At 42.5% G+C, this 19,132-nt stretch overlaps 1 protein-coding gene across 5 annotated transcripts in view; it reads right to left on the bottom strand.

The window, feature by feature from the left end:
* LOC109918138 (N-acetyllactosaminide beta-1,3-N-acetylglucosaminyltransferase 3-like) overlaps positions 1-19,132 on the bottom strand; it is a 67,491-nt gene that overhangs the window by 8,914 nt on the left and 39,445 nt on the right. The window contains exon 1 of one of the 5 annotated variants that reach the window (XM_048614318.1): positions 12,466-12,627. The exons of the other annotated variants lie outside the window; for them this stretch is intronic. The gene's annotated coding sequence lies outside the window, so the exon portion shown is untranslated. Of the gene's footprint in view, positions 1-12,465; positions 12,628-19,132 lie in introns of those variants that run through there. 5 annotated transcript variants of the gene reach the window in all.

Genomic DNA, 19,132 nt, shown 5'->3' with positions numbered 1-19,132 from the left:
TTGTAGGTGAGGTCTTCAGTAGTACTCAAACAAGGAATGTCCTACATGCCCCACAAAGACACAGGTGTAGCTGGGACCATACAGGTACCCATGGCCACACACAGCGACATGAAGAAAACGAGATGACCTAAAGGAGATGCTATTCCAACGGAGGGCGGGTTTGGCCAGGTGAGGCAGGGTGTGATGCATGAGGACTGTTCAGGCCCTTTTTCAAGGAGGGAGTGGACAGTCTTCAGGCCATCCTGATGAGGAATGGAGCGTACATCCGTGGAGAAAGAAACAGCCGCTGGGACCAGGAATTGTGGAACCAATCAGAAGAATCATGAACGCAAGTGAGAAGAAACTCAACAAGCAGGAGAAGAATGGAGTCAGGATAGAAAGCAATAAGTTCAGTGGGGCAGGAACAGGCTGTAATGATGGGTCTGCCAGGGCAGTCCTGTTGGCGGATTTTGGGAAGGAGATAGAGCTGCTGTGGGGTTGAGGGGACCTTGAGATGGGAAGCTGAGGGGAGATCTCTATGGCAGTCCTGAAAACTACAGCCCGACTTACAACGGTACAGTCATGGCCTGATGGGGGATCAGAGGAAGTGTCTGAGAGTCGGAGCTCAGCCTTGGCCAGGTAAAGGTCAGCAAGCAGATGACAAACACATCACCCTTTATTGACACACCTTCTCTCTCCCTCCCTTCGGCCCATAAACCCACTGCTCCCTCCCACCCCATTCCTAGCTCCCCACCCCCCAAACCCAAATCTCCTATTCTCAGCACCCCCCACCTCTGTCTGCATTTACCATGTGCCTTAGTCTCCCTACCCCACCCTCACCTCTCATCTTCACTATAGTAGAAGTACCTTTGCCACAGTCTTTGCTTCAGTGAGCAGCTTATCCTGCTTGTTCCTTCTGGACCCCACTCTATCCTTTACTAATTTTTAACATTAATATATTTGAAGAACATTTTACGATTTGTTTTAGTGCAGTCTGCCATCCTTTCCTCAAGCTGCCTCTTAACCTTTGTTATTCTAGCAATAGCCTCTCTCCTGTATTTGAGATATTCTTCCTGATTTCTATCGCTCTTATTATTCTGGCATGCATCTGGTTTTTCTTCTTTCTTTTCTCGCCAATATCTGCCTTTGTCTCATTTCCTTAATATCTTTGCTTCACAAAAAATGTATCTATCCATCCTGGGTTTGGAATTAAGCAGTAGGCGGCAGAACAGGGCAAGGATGGAATGATTTGAATAACTCTTTCGCAGAGCCAGTACGTGGATGATGGACTGAAAGGCCCCATTCCGTACTGCCTGATTTCATGAACTTTAAAAAGACAAAAGGAGCAGCGCTCCAAGAGCTTGTGATTTCAAATAAACTTGTTGGGGTGACCTTATAGCAGTTTATAAAATCATGAGGGGTATCGATAGGGTGAATAGTCAAGGTCTTTCCCCTTGGGAGAGGAGTACAAAACCAGACAGCATACGTTTAAGGGGAGAGGAGAAAGATTTAAAAGGGGCCGAAGGGGCAACTTTTTCATGCAGAGGGTGGTGTGTATGGAATGAGCTGCCAGAGGAAGTGGAGGACACTGGTACAATTACATTTAAAAAGCATCTGGATGGGTATATGAATAGGAAGGATTTAAGAGGGATATGGGCCAAATGTGTTTAGATTTATCTAGGATATCTCGTCAGCATGGACGGGTTGGACTGAAGAGTCTGTTTCTGTGCTGTACATCTCTATGGTTCCAAATTGGGGCATCACAAGATTATGTAATCAGTTTTAAACAAAAAAAAAATGCATTCTGTTCTTTTGAAGAAAGAGAAAAAATGAATTGTTTTGTTACAGAGATAGAAGGCAAGATTCATTTTGATTTAACAATTGGCTTTTGGGACTTGCAATAGGGTCCAGCTTTAGAATTGACCCTGCCCAACTGCCTTACTGAAGTCTATTATTTGAAGACAATCGTATTAAAATAGTTCTTAGCAAAGTCACCAATGGCATATTAATTATGGATTGTGACAGAGGCAACCCTTCTATCACTGCCCTTCTCAATTCTCTTGTCTTTAAGATGGTTGACCACACCATCAACCTTTAATGCCTCTCCTCTGCTGTTTGACCAGTTGGGACCACCCCCTCACCTGGTTTCATACTTATTTCTCTGATTGTAGCCAGAGAATCATTTACAACGACTTCTGTTGCTACATTTGTACCATTGTTTCTGATCCGTCCCCCCCAAGGATCAATCTTTGGCACTGTTCAATTTCAATGGGTTGATACATTTTTAGGTATTAAAGGCACCAAGCTGGGGAGTGGAGAGAAAATGGGAACAGGGCATCGACATAGAGAATCAGCCATGACTACATTGAATGGCAGAACAAGCTCGAAGGACCGAATGGCCTATCCCTGCTCCTAATTTCTTCATTTCCATTTCTCATCTACATTCCAGACTTGGGTGTCCTATTATCAAAAAGGACCACATTAGTTTACTCATGTATCCTGGTGACTCCTCACTCTACCTTACCTGCACCTCTCTCAACTGCATTTTTGCTAAACTCTCAGACCGCTTATAAGGTGAGAAGCAAATTTTGTTTTATTCATTCATGGGATGTGGGCATCACTGGCCAGACCAGTATTTATTGTCCAGAGGGCATTAAGAGGGCATTTGCTGTGGGTCTGGAGTCACATGTTGGCCAGACCTGGGTAAGGATGGCAGTTTCCTTCCCTAAAGTGAACCAGATGGATTTTTCCTGACAATCGACAACAATTTCATGGTCGTCATTAGACTCTTAATTCCAGACTTTTTTTTTAAGTTTGGCTTCAAATTCTACCGGTTGCTATGGCAGGATTTGAACCCAGGTCCCCAGAATGTTACCTGGGTCTCTGGGTTAATAGTCTAGCAATAATACCACTAGGCCATCGCCTCCCCCTAAGGACATTTAAGAACACGAACACACATGTGGATAATTGAATACATAGAAACTAAATAATAAGCTAAAGGGAGCAAGGGAAAGACTGAGCAGGCAAGTGAGAATTAGTGAGGAAAGCAGTGCCAAGCAAAGGACTACAACAACAAAAACAGACAGACGTTGTCTCCGAGAAAGTCAAGGAGTCGACCAGAGGAAAGAGGGGTAAACAAGAGTGACGAGGAATTGGTAGTAAAGATAGCACCTTCTTATAGAACCTGAGAAAGCAAAGAACAGAGGGAAAGAATACACCTAAAATATTATAGGTGGAAAGCCAGCACAACTAAAGTCACAAAGTGATGATGACATTTCTCATCATGATCTTCCTGATTCTGATCTTCAGGAATGTGAAATATTTGGAGCTACAAGGGATCTGAAGCCTGGTAAACCAGAAGGGATGTAATCAAATCACCATAGAAGGCAAGAGAATTGATGACAAGAACAGGAAGTGCTGGAGATACTCAACTGGTCTGACAGAGGGAAAAATAAACAGAGTTAACATTGAGACATAGAATCATACAATATGGAAGAGACACTTTGGCTCATTGAGAGTGCACTGACAAACTACTTAACCTACACAAGTCCCACTTTTCAGCACTTGGCCCATTGCCTTGAATGTTATGACATTTCAAGTGCTCGTCCAAGTACTTTATAAAAGGTTGGAGGTTTTCCTTCCAGACAGTGCATTGCGCTGCCACCACCCTGTGTGAAGAAACACTTCCTCACATTCAGAACTGACAAAGATTCACTGGATTTGAAATGTCAACATGACTGTTTTTCTGGCAGTGTCTGTAGAGAGAACCGCTGAGTTTCTCCATCAATTTCTATTTTCATTTCCGATTTCCAGCTTCCGCAGTTTTTTGATTTATTCAAGAGAATTGATGAAATTGTTTAAAGGAGATAAACATAAAGCAAAATGGCTGGAGGAGTTCATGAGGAATGCAATGGTTGGAATTGGAGATGGAAAATACCACAAAACGCTGAGAGCTTTATTTTAATAACACTCAAAGAGATTAAAAGCCAAAGTAATCCTTTACAATCAGCAGCAAAGTGGTTTTTGGATGGAATGCAGATTTAGGGAGGCTTGAGGAACGCTCAGAATGTTAGGCAAAAGTAGCAGGAATTGGACCGGAAGTGTACACCTGTTTTGTGGATTCTGTAAAATAATTTCAGCTGGTTGAATCTTGAAAGTGTTAGAAGTCATTACAACTGATAAATGAACAACTGTAGCTTTGTAAAATCTGAAAGAGGTGCAGATGCTGTAAATCAGAAACAAAAACAGAAGTTGCTGGAAAGGTTCAGCACAAAGCTACAGCAAAACCGTAGTTTTGTACGCGAGGCAGATTGCTAACTGGACATGATTTAATTGGGCAAAATGGTTGGACAGGGTTGCCTACTAGGTGGGGAAAGTCACCATGGTCTTACCAAACTGTACCGCTGCTGTCTCACAGAGACAGAGACATCTGGTGGTGGTTTAACCTGAGGGTGACCACAACTCAAGTGAGGGGAGATGTTGAGGAGGAGAGTCTTTCATGGTAACCTCAGCCAGTGCAGGAATTGGACCCACTCTGAATCGCAAACCAGCCATCTGACAAAATGCACCATTTCAGGTCCTAGACACTTTGGGTAATGACAATCCTTCCATGAAGAACATTAGCAATGAAGGTGGGTTTTGATGGTGATCAATGATAGTTTGATCATCACCATTACTGATATTCCATATTTATAAATTGTTCATTTAGTCTTTACAAGCAGGAATAGTTTCTCCCTATCCACTGTAATTGAGCCCCTTCATGATTTTGAAAACCTCTATCAAATCTTCTCTCAGCCTTCTTCTCTCCCAGGAGAACAGCCCCAGCTTCTTCAATCTATCCTCATCACTGAGCTTTCTTATCCTTGGAACTATTCTTAAAACTCTCCTCTGCACTCATTCCAATGTTGCAGCCAGAACCGTACACAATATTCCAGCTGAGGTGTAACTAATGTCTAATACGGATTCAGCATAACCTCCCTGCTCTTGTATTCCATGTTCCTATTAATAAAGGCCCAGGATACCGTATGCTTCATTAACTGCTGTCTTCACCAGACCACTTTCAAAATACACCCAGGTCCTTGTGCTCCTGTGTCCTCTTTAGAATTGAGTCCCTTATTTGATTTTGCCTGTCCATGTGCTTTGTGTCAAATTCCTCTGCATTTAACTTCATCTGCCACTTACCTGCTGTCTCCATCAATTTTTCTGTCCTTTTGAAGTTCTACACTACCTTCCTTCAAGTTTACAACACTTCCAAATTTCATATCATCTGCAAATTTTGAAAATGTCCTCTGAACAAAAGGTGGAAAAATACATTCTCCAAACAAAGAAACAGGTACAGGTCTTAAGAATAGAATTTTTGAGAATGTGATTGAAGAGTTTCGTCACACTGGGTTGAAAAATGAACCTTCAGAGAATAAGATAGGTAAAGATTTAACAATTACGACATGCAATTTTGAAAAAGGATGGAGCCCATTAGGAAGACAGCATGAGAGCAATGAAGAAGGTCTTTTGGTGGTGCAGGAAGAGAAAGGATCAATAGTGGGTGTATTCAAGAACAGGTAACCAAGTTGGAATCACCATATTCTAAGAGATTAGAATCCGCTGAAGGTGATGAGCGAAGGAAGATTAGAGAGGTGTAGAACAGGTGTGACAGAAAATTATGATTACAAACTGGAGCCTCCTGCAAGCAACTGAACAGAACCTGAGCAGAGGACCTGTTGGGTGTACATACGTTTCCTACCTAATATCCAGTACTGGATGAGCAGGAATTTCCTCCAATTAAACTTTGAAACATTGTTTTTGGCCCCTTTCCAAACATTACTCACTTCACTCTTATCTCAGCTCATTCATGTCTTTATTACTTCTAAGACTTCACACTTCCAATACAACCCTGGCCTGGTCTCCCATACTTGATCTTTTGAAACGCTGAGGTCATTCAAACTCTGTCATCTTTTAAAAACTTTTTAGAACAAGTCCCATTCCTCTATCACCCCCGTGTTTACAGTCTTAAAATGGCTTCAGGTCAAGCAACACGTTAATATTGAAACTTTTATCTTGGCTTTCAAATTTTTGCATGGCCTCATCATTCCCCATCAGTTGTAACCTCCACCAGACTGACAATCCTCTAGGATACCTCGGATTCTGAGCATCCACCCCACAATGGGTGGCTGTGCCCTGAGTTGACAGAGCCCCAGGCTCTAGATTTCCATCCTTATACCTCTCCATATCACTTTCTGCCTAAAAGACAGACATTCTTCAAAAACCAACCTCTTTGGCCAAGCTTCTGACTTAATGTAAGAGTCTGTCTGATTATGTACCCGTAGGGCACTTTAGGGCATGACAAAGGTGTCAAATGAATGCAAAGATTAGTGTTTCAATTATATAAATTAGATAGGTGGCACAGTGGCTCAGTGGTTAGCAATCTGCCTGACAGTGCCAGGGACCCAGGTTGGATTCCAGTATTGGGTGACTGTCTGTACAGAGTTTGCTGTTCTCCCAGGTTCAATGTGGGTTTCCTCTCACAGTCCAAAGACATGCAGGTTAGGTGGATTTCCCATGGGAAATGCAGGCTTGCAGGGCAAGGGGGTGTAAGGGAGTGGGTCAGGGTGGGATGCTCTTCAAAGGGTTGATGTGGACTAGATGGGCCGAATTGCCTCTTTCTGCCCTGTGGAGATTCTATGATTCGAAATGACTTGGATTTAGAAACTAAGGTGTAAAAGGTTTGAAATGATACTAGGAGGTGAAATTACGTAATTCATCGCAAAGTCTGTAAAAGTTGATCAAAACCCAGGATCACTTGCCTTTACATCATGTTGTTATATGACTCAGTGTCACAATTTGTTTTCCTCTTGGGCTCATATGTAGTGCAAATGTCACTTGCCACTTCAGCGCCAGAGACCATCTCCATTAAGAAAGAATCTAACCACCACCCCTTGACTTTACCATCACTGAAAGACCCCCACGATCAACATCCTGGAGGTTACTATTGGCCAGAAACTCAACTGGACCAGCCATGCAAACACAGTGGCTACAGGAGCAGGACAAAGGCTAGGAATATTCACCTCCTGACTTTTCAAAGTCTGCCATAGAGTCATGGAGCTGTACAGCATGGAAACAGACCCTTCAGTCCAACCCATCCATGCCGATCAGATATTCTGTATTAGTCTAGTCCCATTGGCCAGCATTTGGCCCATATCACTCTTAAACCCTTCCTATTCATATACACATCCTGATGCCTTTTAAATCTTGTAATTGTAAATGTACCATTCACCCACGACCATTTCCTCTGGCAGCTCATTCCATACATGCCTCACGCTCTGTGTGAAAAAGTTATCCCTTCGGTCCCTTTTAAATCTTTCCCCTCTCCTGTCATCAACTACAAGGCACAAGTCAGGAGTGTGATGGAATACTCCCCACTTGCCTGGATGGGTGCAGCCCCAACAACACTCAAGAAGCTTGACACCATCCAGAACAAAGCAGCCCGCTTGACTTGTACCACATTCACAATCATCCATTCCCTTCACCACTCAATTGCAACAGCATGTCACAACATCAATTTAAAAGTGTAGGTTGCTAGTGGGACTGAGTCCTGAAGTGGCTTCGTTAGCTAAATTGCCAGTTGTGGATCAGGAAGCAAATTTGAGACTTGCCTCCTTGCTCTACCCAAGGGGGAGGTCATGGTGCTGTGGGTCAGAGCAGAGAAGTACAGAAGATGATCATACACTGAAATTAAGGTGAATAAAATGGAACAAGAGAAGCAAAAAAGAGAGAGCAGAAGCAAACATAATTAGCAGGTATTCATACTGTACAGAAGGGGCACTTCAGCCTGATCAAAAATAACTGTTCTACACCTACACTGGTCCCGTTGCTTTGAATATTGTGACATTTCCAGTGCTCACCCACCCACTTTGTTAAGTTAAAATTGGACAATTAAAAAGTCTTTTATAAATACAAAAAGACCAAAAAGGTAGCTAACACGAGGGAAGATCAATTAGGAACCAAAACGGAGATGTTACCGTGAAGGGAGAGGGCAAGGCTGCAATCATAAAAAAAATGAGCACTTTGTATCTGCCTCTGGTAGAGAAAGGGAAGCTGTCAATGTGGCAATATAAAAGCAACAACATTGGACAAGATTCTCGCTCTTTTTCCTTGAGATCTGATTTACAAAGTCACGAACCATTTTCCCCTCAACCAAAAGCAGCTGACCAGGAACTTCTGTCATTTAACAATGGTAAGTGTTGGAAGGATTTGCTGATTGAGCACTGAGCCCTCGAAAGGAATTTCAGCTTAGAGCTCCTGGTTTCGATAGAGGGACTTTACCCATTACCCCACACCTTTTACTAGATAAATTAAGCATAGCTGATAAAGCAAAATGGTTGTGCAAGGAACTATATAAATAAGTTAATGATTCTCCATAGTTCAGCTTTGAGTAAAATTTTCCAAATGGATTTTATTACTTTTTTTCTGATTATGACGTTACCCTTTTGGTATTTTTAATCATTCTGGTCGGATATATCATGATACACACCACTAACACACACTTCTTGGTTTCTTGCAAGCACAAACTGCTCAGACGTGCCTTCTGTAGATGCTTTACATCTCACTGCCCACCAACGCAGTCCCCAAGGTGTCTCACTGTTGTTGTGAAACCCTACTTACCCAGCCCATTAAAAGAACCACAACATCGCTTTAAAAGGAAAGCAATTGAAGCTTTTCATCTTGCACTCAAAGCAAAGACACAAAATATAGAATTGGTCATGGAGTCAGCCAAACTCTGCTACACTCCCTTGGCAATACCCGGGCCAATCAGAATCTATCTGCCTGGTCTATGAATCACGATTGATAGTTAACTCCTTGTCATATCACCATGCCAATAAAGGCCCAACCAATCAGCACCCTCTTATTCTGTATAAAATAACGTATCTGATTCCCCATTACTTCACCTCTTTCGAGTCCTAATCCTGATGAACGTAAGATGGAAAATTTCAAGTCTCCTTTTAATTGATGGTTAAATTCCATGCTATGAAGTATTTATTCAAGATAACACATCTTCAGATTTCGTGTTAAGTCACATCACCTGAAACTCAGCAATGATATCCATAGAAACCTCCAGCCTAGGATAGAATGTCTGCTTCAAAGATGCAGAAGACATAAACAGAAGCATCATGATATGGGATCTTTTACATTAACCTGACAGACCGGCCTTAATTTCACATCTCCTCTGAAAGGAGGCATCTCGGACACTGTAACACAACACCACAACTCTTAGCCCCACTCCTTGAACTTACAACTTCCTGTCTCAGAGACTCAAGTGTTATGGACCGCGTTGTGGCGGTCAGTTTTGCTCTTTTCTCCGTCCGGCCACATGCTGGTTAGTGTATCAGTTGGACTCCCTTTTTCCCAGGAGACAGTTTGACAAGACCTCAGGATGTAACCAACTCAAAGCCAATAATTTGATTTGAAACACAACTAAAAGATTGGCAGCATTCAAAGTGAAAAACCAACCAGTAATAGTAGGCAGCATCCTAGTCACAGATGGAAGTTAAGTTTGGGGTTTATGGAGGCTCAGACTGACTCCTTCCAGTTTTCCATGGATATGGGAATGATGTCAGAGGACTGAAGGATTGCAAACGTCACGCACGTCCTGCTCACAAAAGAAAGGAGACCCCAACAGGGTTGGTGTTGGGAAATAATTAGAGACAATGATCATAATTTCACAAGATATAGGGGCAGGATTAGGCCATTCGGCCCAAAGTCTGCTCTGCCATTCGATCATGGCCGATATGCTCCTCACCCCCATTACCCTTCAATCCATTACCAATTAAGAATCTAACTCCTCCTTAAATTTGCCCACTGACCCAGCATCCAGTGCACTTTGGGGTAGCAAATTCCACAGATTCACAACCCTTTGGGGAGAAGTAGTTTCTCCTCAACTCTGTTTTAAATTTGATAACCCTTATTCTAAGACCATGGCCCCTAGGATGCCCTATAAGAGGAAGCATCTGCTCCATGTCTATTTTATCATCTTGATACCTCAATTTAATCAAAAAAGACAAAATCAATTGAGATTTGGAATAGAGTTAGTGAGTGAGTACTGAGGTAAATAGAAAAAACTCAGAACAGCCTTTTCCTGGGGTGGAACTAAGTGAATAAGCCTCAGCAGAAGGAAGTAGATGGAATGATTAAGGAAATTTGCAAGCAGCAGTGTTTCGGGAGAAGTCAGTTGTACTGTTCGGAAGAAGGCACACATCCTATCAGGACTATATCTCCAGCACCTACTGTTTCATTTCAGATTTCATGCTTTATTATCAAACGGGCAATTTTATTGCCAAAACCTTGCGGGAAATTCCAGGCTAACAAGGGGTCAAAATCTTCTCAAGTGAAGAAATCTGTCAAGAGTGACTAGCTTTCAGAAAACGTATGCTGTGAAACTCTGACACGCTACCAACCTAAGGTCTCACCAGTAATTACACCATTGCACAAATGACAGTCGTCTATCATAATGGGAGGCTGAAAGGTACGACACTTAATCATGTGCCAATGAAAATTCTGAAAATTACCAATACTCTAAATAAACATTATTAACTTTCGCGCTCTCTCGGTCCCCCTCCACCCCTTTACCCCCACACCTCCCCTTCTCCTCTTGTAACTCCTTTCTCACTCTGACAACCAGGCATTACTTAAATTTTATTACAAGCTGGAAGTATGTTATAACAAATGTTGGATCATACACACTGCTACCTGTCCCATTCAAAAAAAAGTCTGTGAAACAATAAGCATTTAATTAGCAACACAGGAGGAAGATACACACCACATTACACCACACCACTTCTGCTTCTCGGAAAAGATAACACATCTGATTCTAATGGTGGACTCACTCAATGCCAAACTCTTAATAGGTTGTAGTTCCTTTCTGGAATCGGGAATGTAACCCTGTCAGTGCCGAAGTGTCCCGGACAATGGAAAGTTACATAAATCACTGCCCTTATCACATACGGATATGAACGCGGAACTGTCAGTGTTGGACTGGGGTGGACAAGGTCAGAAGTCACACGACACCAGGTTTATTTGAAATCGCAAGCTTTCAAAGCGCTGCTTCGTCGTCGGGTAACGTCTACGTGTGGACATGCATTCTGTGTTATATTCAAACACGAGAATACCATTTGTGAGGTATCTGTGATACCACTCAGTGTTAGGGTATGGTTGAGAGTATTACGCGGTGCCGAGGTGCTTTTTGAACGTAATTTACATTTGTCAAATAAATCTGTTCTAAAACAAAACTTCTCTTTGAGTGGCCCTTTAAGGAAAGCACACTTCAATTGGTAACTAGATGGAAAGGACAACTCTAAACAAGTACAAATCTTTGTTAGAATATTGACTGGATTATCATGTCATACAAGACAAGGGGTCTTTATTTCCATTAATTGATACTCTGAATTGAAATGCTGCATTTAATTCACTTCATGTTTCGAAGTCAGAATGAAAAGGAAAGGCAGGATAAGAGGCAGAGCCTAAAGGGCAACAAAACAGTCAGGGTGGAGAGAAAAGGTGAAAATAAAAAGCAGGTTGGGAAAGTTGAGACAGACAGAAAGAAAGAAAGCGTGCCAGAGACAGAGACAGAGTCATAGAATTATACAGCATGGAAACAAATCTTCAACTCGTCTTCACTGACCAGATATCCTAAACTGATCTAGTCCCATTTGCCCTTATCTTTCTGAACCCTTCCTATTTGTGTACCCATCCAGATGCCTTTTAAATGTTGTTCTTGTACCCACCTCCGCTGACCGCTCATTCCATACACAAACCACCCTCTGCGTGGAAAAAGTTGCCCCTCAGGTCCCTTTTAATTCTTTCCCCTCTCTCCTTCAACCTATATCCTCCCCTAACATGGGGGAAAAGACCTTAGCTATTCACCCTGTCAAAGCTCCTCATGACTTTATAAATCTGAGAACCCCAACAAGTCCACACTGACCCTTGGAGCATCCCACCCAGACCCATCCCCCTATAACCCATACACCCCTGAACACTATGGGAATTCAAAACGGCCAATCCACTTAACCTGCACATCTTTGGACTATGGGAGGAAACCAGAGCACCCAGAGAAAGCCCACATAGACACGGGGAGAACGTGCAAACTCCACACAGGTAGTCGCCCGAGGCTGGAATCGAACTTGCGTCCCTGGCGCCGTGAGGCAGCAGTGCTAAACACTGAGCCACCGTGCCGCCCCCCATCTCTATAAGGTCACCCCTCACCCTCGGACGCTCCAGAGGAGGAAGAAAGGAAGAGTGAGGAAAGAGAGGCAGAGAGTTAAAGGGATTGAGAGAAAAGTGACACTGAGACAGAAAGGGTAAGAGCTTCTGGTTCAAGGGAGTGTATGGGAGGGGGGGGGAAAAAGAGAGAATTTTATAAGTAACTTAGAATTCTTTCAAAGTCATGCAAATTGACAGAAAATCCAAATGGGTCTCAAGACAGTGACTGAATCCTACCTTTGAAGAACTGTAGCACAATTTGAGTTCAATATCAGTGAGATTTCGGGATTCTCCTTTAAAGTGTCACACTCCCAGACAGCCCAGATATTAACTGCAGCAAGTCCGAACTCTACAAACGAACTGATCAGCACCACACCCAAGCTTCTCAACCTATGCTCATTGCAACAACCACTTAGAATGTGTTTGCCCTTTAAGTGGATTGAACACTTGAAGGGTCTAGGCCCGAAACGTCAGCCTTCCTGCTCCTATGATGCTGCTTGGCCTGCTGTGTTCATCCAGCTCTACACCTTGTTATCTCAGATTTTCCAGTATCTGCAGTTCCTACTATCTCTATTAAAACGATCTGTCTCGTTTATTTTTGCTTTGAGCACCACAAATTCAAGATACGAGGAAGTCAACTTCTGTAAACATTTTTTATAACTTGGCAAATAAAAGTTTCTAATTACAGGCACAGGGAAAATACATGCAAAATTTAAGCATGTGGAACCAAAAGGACAGAGGCAAAATGGATCAGAGTACTGATAGCTAACGTGATATCAGTGAAAGCAGAGAACTGATTGTTAGAATAGTGGGTAAGTTTTCTTTTGTCTCCAGTTTAAAGCTGCATGAAAAATAGATGTGTTTTCAGGTTCTTTTTAAATGAGATGTTAATTAATTTTGTACCTGCCTTAAATTTAGGCTAAGAGTATTTTAACTATAATGGTTTGGCAGGGGAACTCAGTCCCATATTTTGAGATATGTGGAAAATCTGAGCCATTCCTGGCAATTTGGATTATCACATCAGCAGAAAGTTCTACTGGTTCAGCCAGTTTGACCAGCTCTCTCTCACACTCTCCATCTCCCATGCACATACCCTGTAACTCCATATATGACATGACTAATCCAGCTAACCTGTAATCTCTAGACACTATGGATCAAATTAGCATGGCCAATCCACCTAACCTGCACATCTATGGACTGTGGGAGGAAACCAGAGCACCCGGAGGAAACCCACGCAGACACGGGGAGAACTCCACACAGACAGTTGCCCAAGGGTGGAATTGAACTCAGATCCCTGGCACTCTGAGGCAGCAGTGCTAACCACTGAGCCATCATGCTGCCCTGAACCAGAAGTCAATGCTGTTATCCGTGTTGGAACACCAATAGCTATGTATGAAACGTTGGAGTGACTGTGTAAACGCAGCTAAGAGGGAATGTTGCATGTGGGTCGAACTCAAAAACAACATAGGCCAGTCACTTTGCTGGCAGTGTACAATAGATCACCAAACAGTCAGGGAGAGATAGAGGAACAAGTATTTCAGCCAATCTCAGAAGTGTAAAAATATTCGGATAATAACAGTCAGGCATTTCAACTTGCCCAAAATTAAGTTACATAAACGTATAAGTTTGAAAGGTTTAGAGAGGGCGGAAATCTCAAAATGCAGCCAGGAGAGCTTTTTAAGTCTTCTACAAGAGACAAACTTAGTTTTAGGAAATGAAGCCAGGCAAATGGTCAAAGTTTCAATGGGGCAGCCCACTTGCTTAAGATTAGCACTGTTGCCTCACAGCGGTAGGGACTTGTGTTTATTTCCACTCTTGGGTAACTGTTTGCATAGAGTTTGTATGTTCTCCCCGTGTCTGCTTCATGTTTCCTCCCACAGTCCAAAGATGTGCAGACTAGGTGGATTGGCCATGAGGAATGCAGGGTTACAGGGATTGGGTGGGATGCTCTTTGGAGGATCAGTAGAAAGTCAATGGGCCAAATGGCCTGTCCCACACTGTAGGGATTCCATGTAATTTTGGTAACAGTAACTGTAACTCAGTAGGATTTAAATAGTTACAGTGAAGGACAAAGATGGGCCAGAATAAATGTTCTAAATTGTGGGAAGGCTGATTTGAATATGATAAGACAGTATCTTGTTAAAGTGGACTGAGAGCAGCTACTCATCTACATCTACATCCAAGCAGTGAGAGTGTGGGTCAACGTGGGTCAAAGGTGAAGGGTGGGACCAGCAAGTGCAGAGAACCCTGGATGCCAATGGATCTACAGGATTATTGGATAAGGGAAAAGGGGGAAGTTTCTGGCAGCTACTGACAGTTCGAAACAATGGATGCCCCAGAGGAGTATACAAAGTGCAGAGCCTTGATTAAAAAAATAAATTAGGAGGGTTAAGAGGGGGCATGAAAAAATACTGGTGGGTAAAATTTATCCAGCGGCAATTTATAGGTGTATTAGGGGGAAGAGGATAACCAGGGAAAGAGTAGAGCCCATTAAGGAGGAAATTGGCAATGTGTGTGGGGAGCCAGAAGGCGCAGGTGAGGTTTTAAGTGAGTATTTAGTATCTGTGTTCAGAATAGAGAAGAATTATGTAGGGATAGAAATCAGGGAGGGGATTGTGATATACTTGAGCAAATGAATATTAAGAGGAAGGAAAGATTGATGGTTTTAGCAGCTTGTAAAGTGGATAAACTCCCAGGCCCAGATAAGATGTATCCCAGGCAGTTATGGGAGACAAGGAAGGAGATTGCAGGGACTCTGACATTCATTTTCAAATTCTTTCTGGCTACAAGAGAGGTCTCAGAGAACTGCATGGCAGTTAATATTCATTATTCAAGAAAGGTGGTAGAGATAAACCAGGAAACTACAGACCAGTGAGTCTAACATCACTGGTCAAGAAACCATTGGAGAAAATTCGCAGGACAGAATTAATCTTTACTTGGAGATGCAAAGATTAAACAAGGATAGTCAGCATGGCTATGTCAGGGTTGGGGCGGGAGGGGGGCGGTGTGGGAGGGTCATGTGTAACAAACCTGACTGGAGTTTTCAAGGAGGTGACTAGGTGTGTAGATGAGTACAGTGTAGATTATGTAGTCTATATGGACTTCAGGAAGGCTTTGACAATGGCTTGCATGGGAGACTGGTCATGAAGGTAAGAGCCCATGGGATCCAGGGCAATTTGGATCCAAAATTGACCAAGTGACAGGAGGCAGCGAGTGACAGTCAAAGGTTCATTTTGTGATTTGAAAGCCAGAGGCATACCACGGATCAGTCCAGGGACCCTTGCTGTTTGTAATGTCATTAATGATCAAAACATGACTATAAGAGATGTCATCAATAAGTTCACAGACTGTGCGAAATCTGTAGTGTGCTATATAGCAAGGAGGAAAGTGTTAGATCACGGGATGATAGTAGATGGCTGAAGAGTGACAAATGGAATTTAATCCTCAAAACTGTGAGGTAATGCATTTTGGGAGGACTAACAAGACAAGGAAGTATGTGAATGAATGGTCAGACCCTAGGCAGTGCAGAGCATTAGCAACACATAGGTATAGATAGCCATAGATCCTTGAAGGTAGCAGGACATAATGCGATTTTAAAGTTATGTAGGATACTTGATTTGATTGGATTTGATTGGAGTTATTTATTGTCACATTTACCTAAGTACAGTGAAAAGCTTTGTTTATGAGCAGTACAGGCAGATCAGAGTAAGCAGGAACATACAGATCATAGGATGAAAAAAAACTTGGACAGAGTAAGGCATACAGGTTACACTGCACAGGACATACACGAGGCAAGATCAACATTAACAAGATCAGCATTACTTAAAGTTGGAGAGTCCATTCATCAATCTAATAATGGCAGGGAAGAAGCTGTTCCTGAAACTGCTGATGTGTGTGTTCAGGCTTCCATATCTCCTGCCTGACAGAAGAGGTTGTAGGAGATCGTTACCGGGATGGGAGGGGTCTTTGATGATGTTGGCCGCCTTTCCACAGCAGTGAGCCGTGTAAGTGGAGTCCATGAGTGGGGAAAGTTGGCTTCCATGATGGAAACCTTTATCAGTCGAGGCATTGAATATAAGAGCTGGGAGGTTATGATGGAACTGTATATAATGTTGGTTAAACCACAGCTGGAGTACTGTGAGCAGTTCTGGTCACCACCCTACAGGAAGGATGTGACTGCACTGAAGAGGGTGCAGAGGGGATTCACCAGGATGTTGCCTGTGCTGGAGCAATTCAGCTGTGAAGAAAGACTCGATAGACTGGGGTTGTCTTCCTTGGAGCAGAGAAGGTTGAGGGGACCTGACTGAGGTAAACAACATTAGGAGGGACATGGACAATGTAGATGAGAGAAACCTTTTCCCTTAGTAGAGTACAGTAAGTGGGGGGCATAGATATAATATAAGGGCAGGAGGATTAGAGGTTATTTGATGAAAATACCTTTCATCCAGAAGTTGTGGCCAAAATGGAATTCACTGCCTGAAAGGGTGGTCCAGGCAAATCTTCACAACATTGAAGATGTATTTAGATGAACACCTGAAAACATCATAGCATATAAAGCTAGAGGCTAAATCCTGGAAAATGGGATTAGAGTAGATAGGTGCTTGATGGCCATGTGAACATAATGGGCTGAAAGGTCTCTTTCTGTGTTGTAAAATCTCTCTGACTCTATCCATGAATTTAAGAAATGTGTGTGACTTATGTTCCTCTGATGATCCGACACTGTGAAGGAAATCTCCAAGAATAAGTGCACTCCATATTCCTGAAGTTTGGAAATCCAAGCCAGAAACATGGAGTTTCATTATGCTGGAAAACAATTAGAGTGGAGTAATGATCCAACAGTGATGTGGTCCTTGCATGGTTTGAGTCAAGCTGTTCCCAAAGAACCAGATACAGAACAATGACTTGTTTTGATGTATTTCATTGATCTGGACCTGAGTATCCAGGACATCATTTCAAAGTTTGCTCAAGTTACACAGCACACAATTGCAGTAAATTTTGATGAAGATAGCAGCAGCATTAAGAGAATGTTAACTTATCAAATATGCAGAGACGCAGGGCAGATGAAATTTAACCTGGTGGTGTGGTATATTTTGGTCAGAGTAATGACACGATGCAATGGGTACAAAGCAATCTAATTTGAAAGGAGTGCTGAAACTTTACCCATAAGTAAAACTTTGGAGATGCTGAAAATGCTGGAGAAACTCAGCAGGGTCTGGTAGCATCTGTGGAGAGAGAAGCAGAGTTAATGGAAAGTGGGCATAGTTGGCATTCATTGCCCATCCCTAGTTTCTTTTTAAACACAGTGACTTTAGGCTTAGTTTAAGCTTCTGTCAGTTCAGTCAGACTACTGACTATTATATTTACGACTTTTTGAAAAGAACAGTTCTGCATTTGTTTTCTTTAAGGTTGAGACTTTAAGGTTCAGTGCTGCTCCCTTTAGACCAAATAGATTAAATATTTGTGGCCGTTAAATATTTCGCAGTTTCTTACAGCTGTTCAACTCTCATGGGTGTCCGATTAATGGATGGATTATAGTGTGCCAAAAGATCTGAAGAAATGAGCCTTTCCTTTATTTTTTACGATGTGTTGGTTTTGCCAGAAACCCCAAACGAGTGCTGGCCTTTTCACACAAATTCTCTCGATGACTCAGTCATTGTAGCTAAGTTCAGAATGAATTTCCCAAACCTGACTGACCAGATCCAAGGAACCTCTGAACTTCATCAACGTATTTGGGCTGTGTAATGTCACTGATGGCTTTTTGTTTCATGAGAGTCTATCATTTTGAATTTTTGTTGTATTTTGTGTCCTCAGAATTTAATGATAGTTTGCATCAATTCACATTTTTCATTTAAGGTGAGACCTGTTTCCTGTTACACTTTTAGAACTTCACGAACTGAGTAAAAACTGAAAGAACCCTGCATGCTGTAAGTCAGGAACAAAAACAGAAGTTGCTGGAAAAGCTCAGCAGGTCTGGTGGCATCTGTGAAGAAAAAATCAGAGTTAACATTTCGGGTCCGATGACCCTTTCTCAGAACTTCACAAACTGTAGGTTGGGGTGCCATGGATAAGTACAGCATCTATACAATTAACTCCCTTCTCTTCCAAAATATTTGATATGGTTCGCTGGGATAGCTCCAGAGATGATGATATACCAAAGAGAACACAATTAAATATGTAATTCAATACGGCACAGGAACAGGCCTTTTGGCCCACCAAGCCTGCACCAATTCTTATCCTTATTTAGACCCACTACTTATTGCCCACATGCAGTTTCTATCCCTGTTTTTCGTCCTATTCATGTGTCTATCAAGATATGCATTAAATGTTGCTAATATGCCTGCTTCCACCACCTACAATGGCAGTGCATTCCAGGCAAGCACCACCCTCTGTGTGAAAAATTTTGCCCACACTTCTCCTCTAAATCTTCCCCCTCTCACCTTGATCCTGTGCCCTCTTGTAGTTGACCTCTCCATACTGGGAAAAAGCCTCTGACTATCTATCCTATCTATGCATCTCATAATTTTGTGGACCTCTATCAGATTGCACTTGTCCTCTGTCTTTCCAGTGAAAACAATTCGAGTTTATCCAGCCTCTCCTCCAGACTAACTAAAACCCTCCAGACTAGGCAACATGCTGGTAAACCTCCTCTGTACCATCTTTAAAGCATCCACAATGAAAGCAGAATCAGCCAAAAACTTAGTGAGAAAAGAAAACAGTTCTGAGGAAAGGTCAGCAATGTCTGTTTTTGTTCCTGATTTACAGCAAGCGCAGTTCTTTCGGTTTTTTATTTTGAAAAGTTAGTGAGCATGTTTACAGTCTTGACATCCACCCAAGGCATATCTACCAAAACTAACATTAGTGTTAAGCTTTGAGATAGCAAGAACTGCAGATGCTGGAGTCAGAC

This window comes from Rhincodon typus, chromosome 29, assembly GCF_021869965.1.
Source record: "Rhincodon typus isolate 14 chromosome 29, sRhiTyp1.1, whole genome shotgun sequence".
NCBI classification, from domain to species: Eukaryota; Metazoa; Chordata; class Chondrichthyes; order Orectolobiformes; family Rhincodontidae; genus Rhincodon; species Rhincodon typus.
This window is presented reverse-complemented; position numbering and strand designations above follow the sequence as displayed.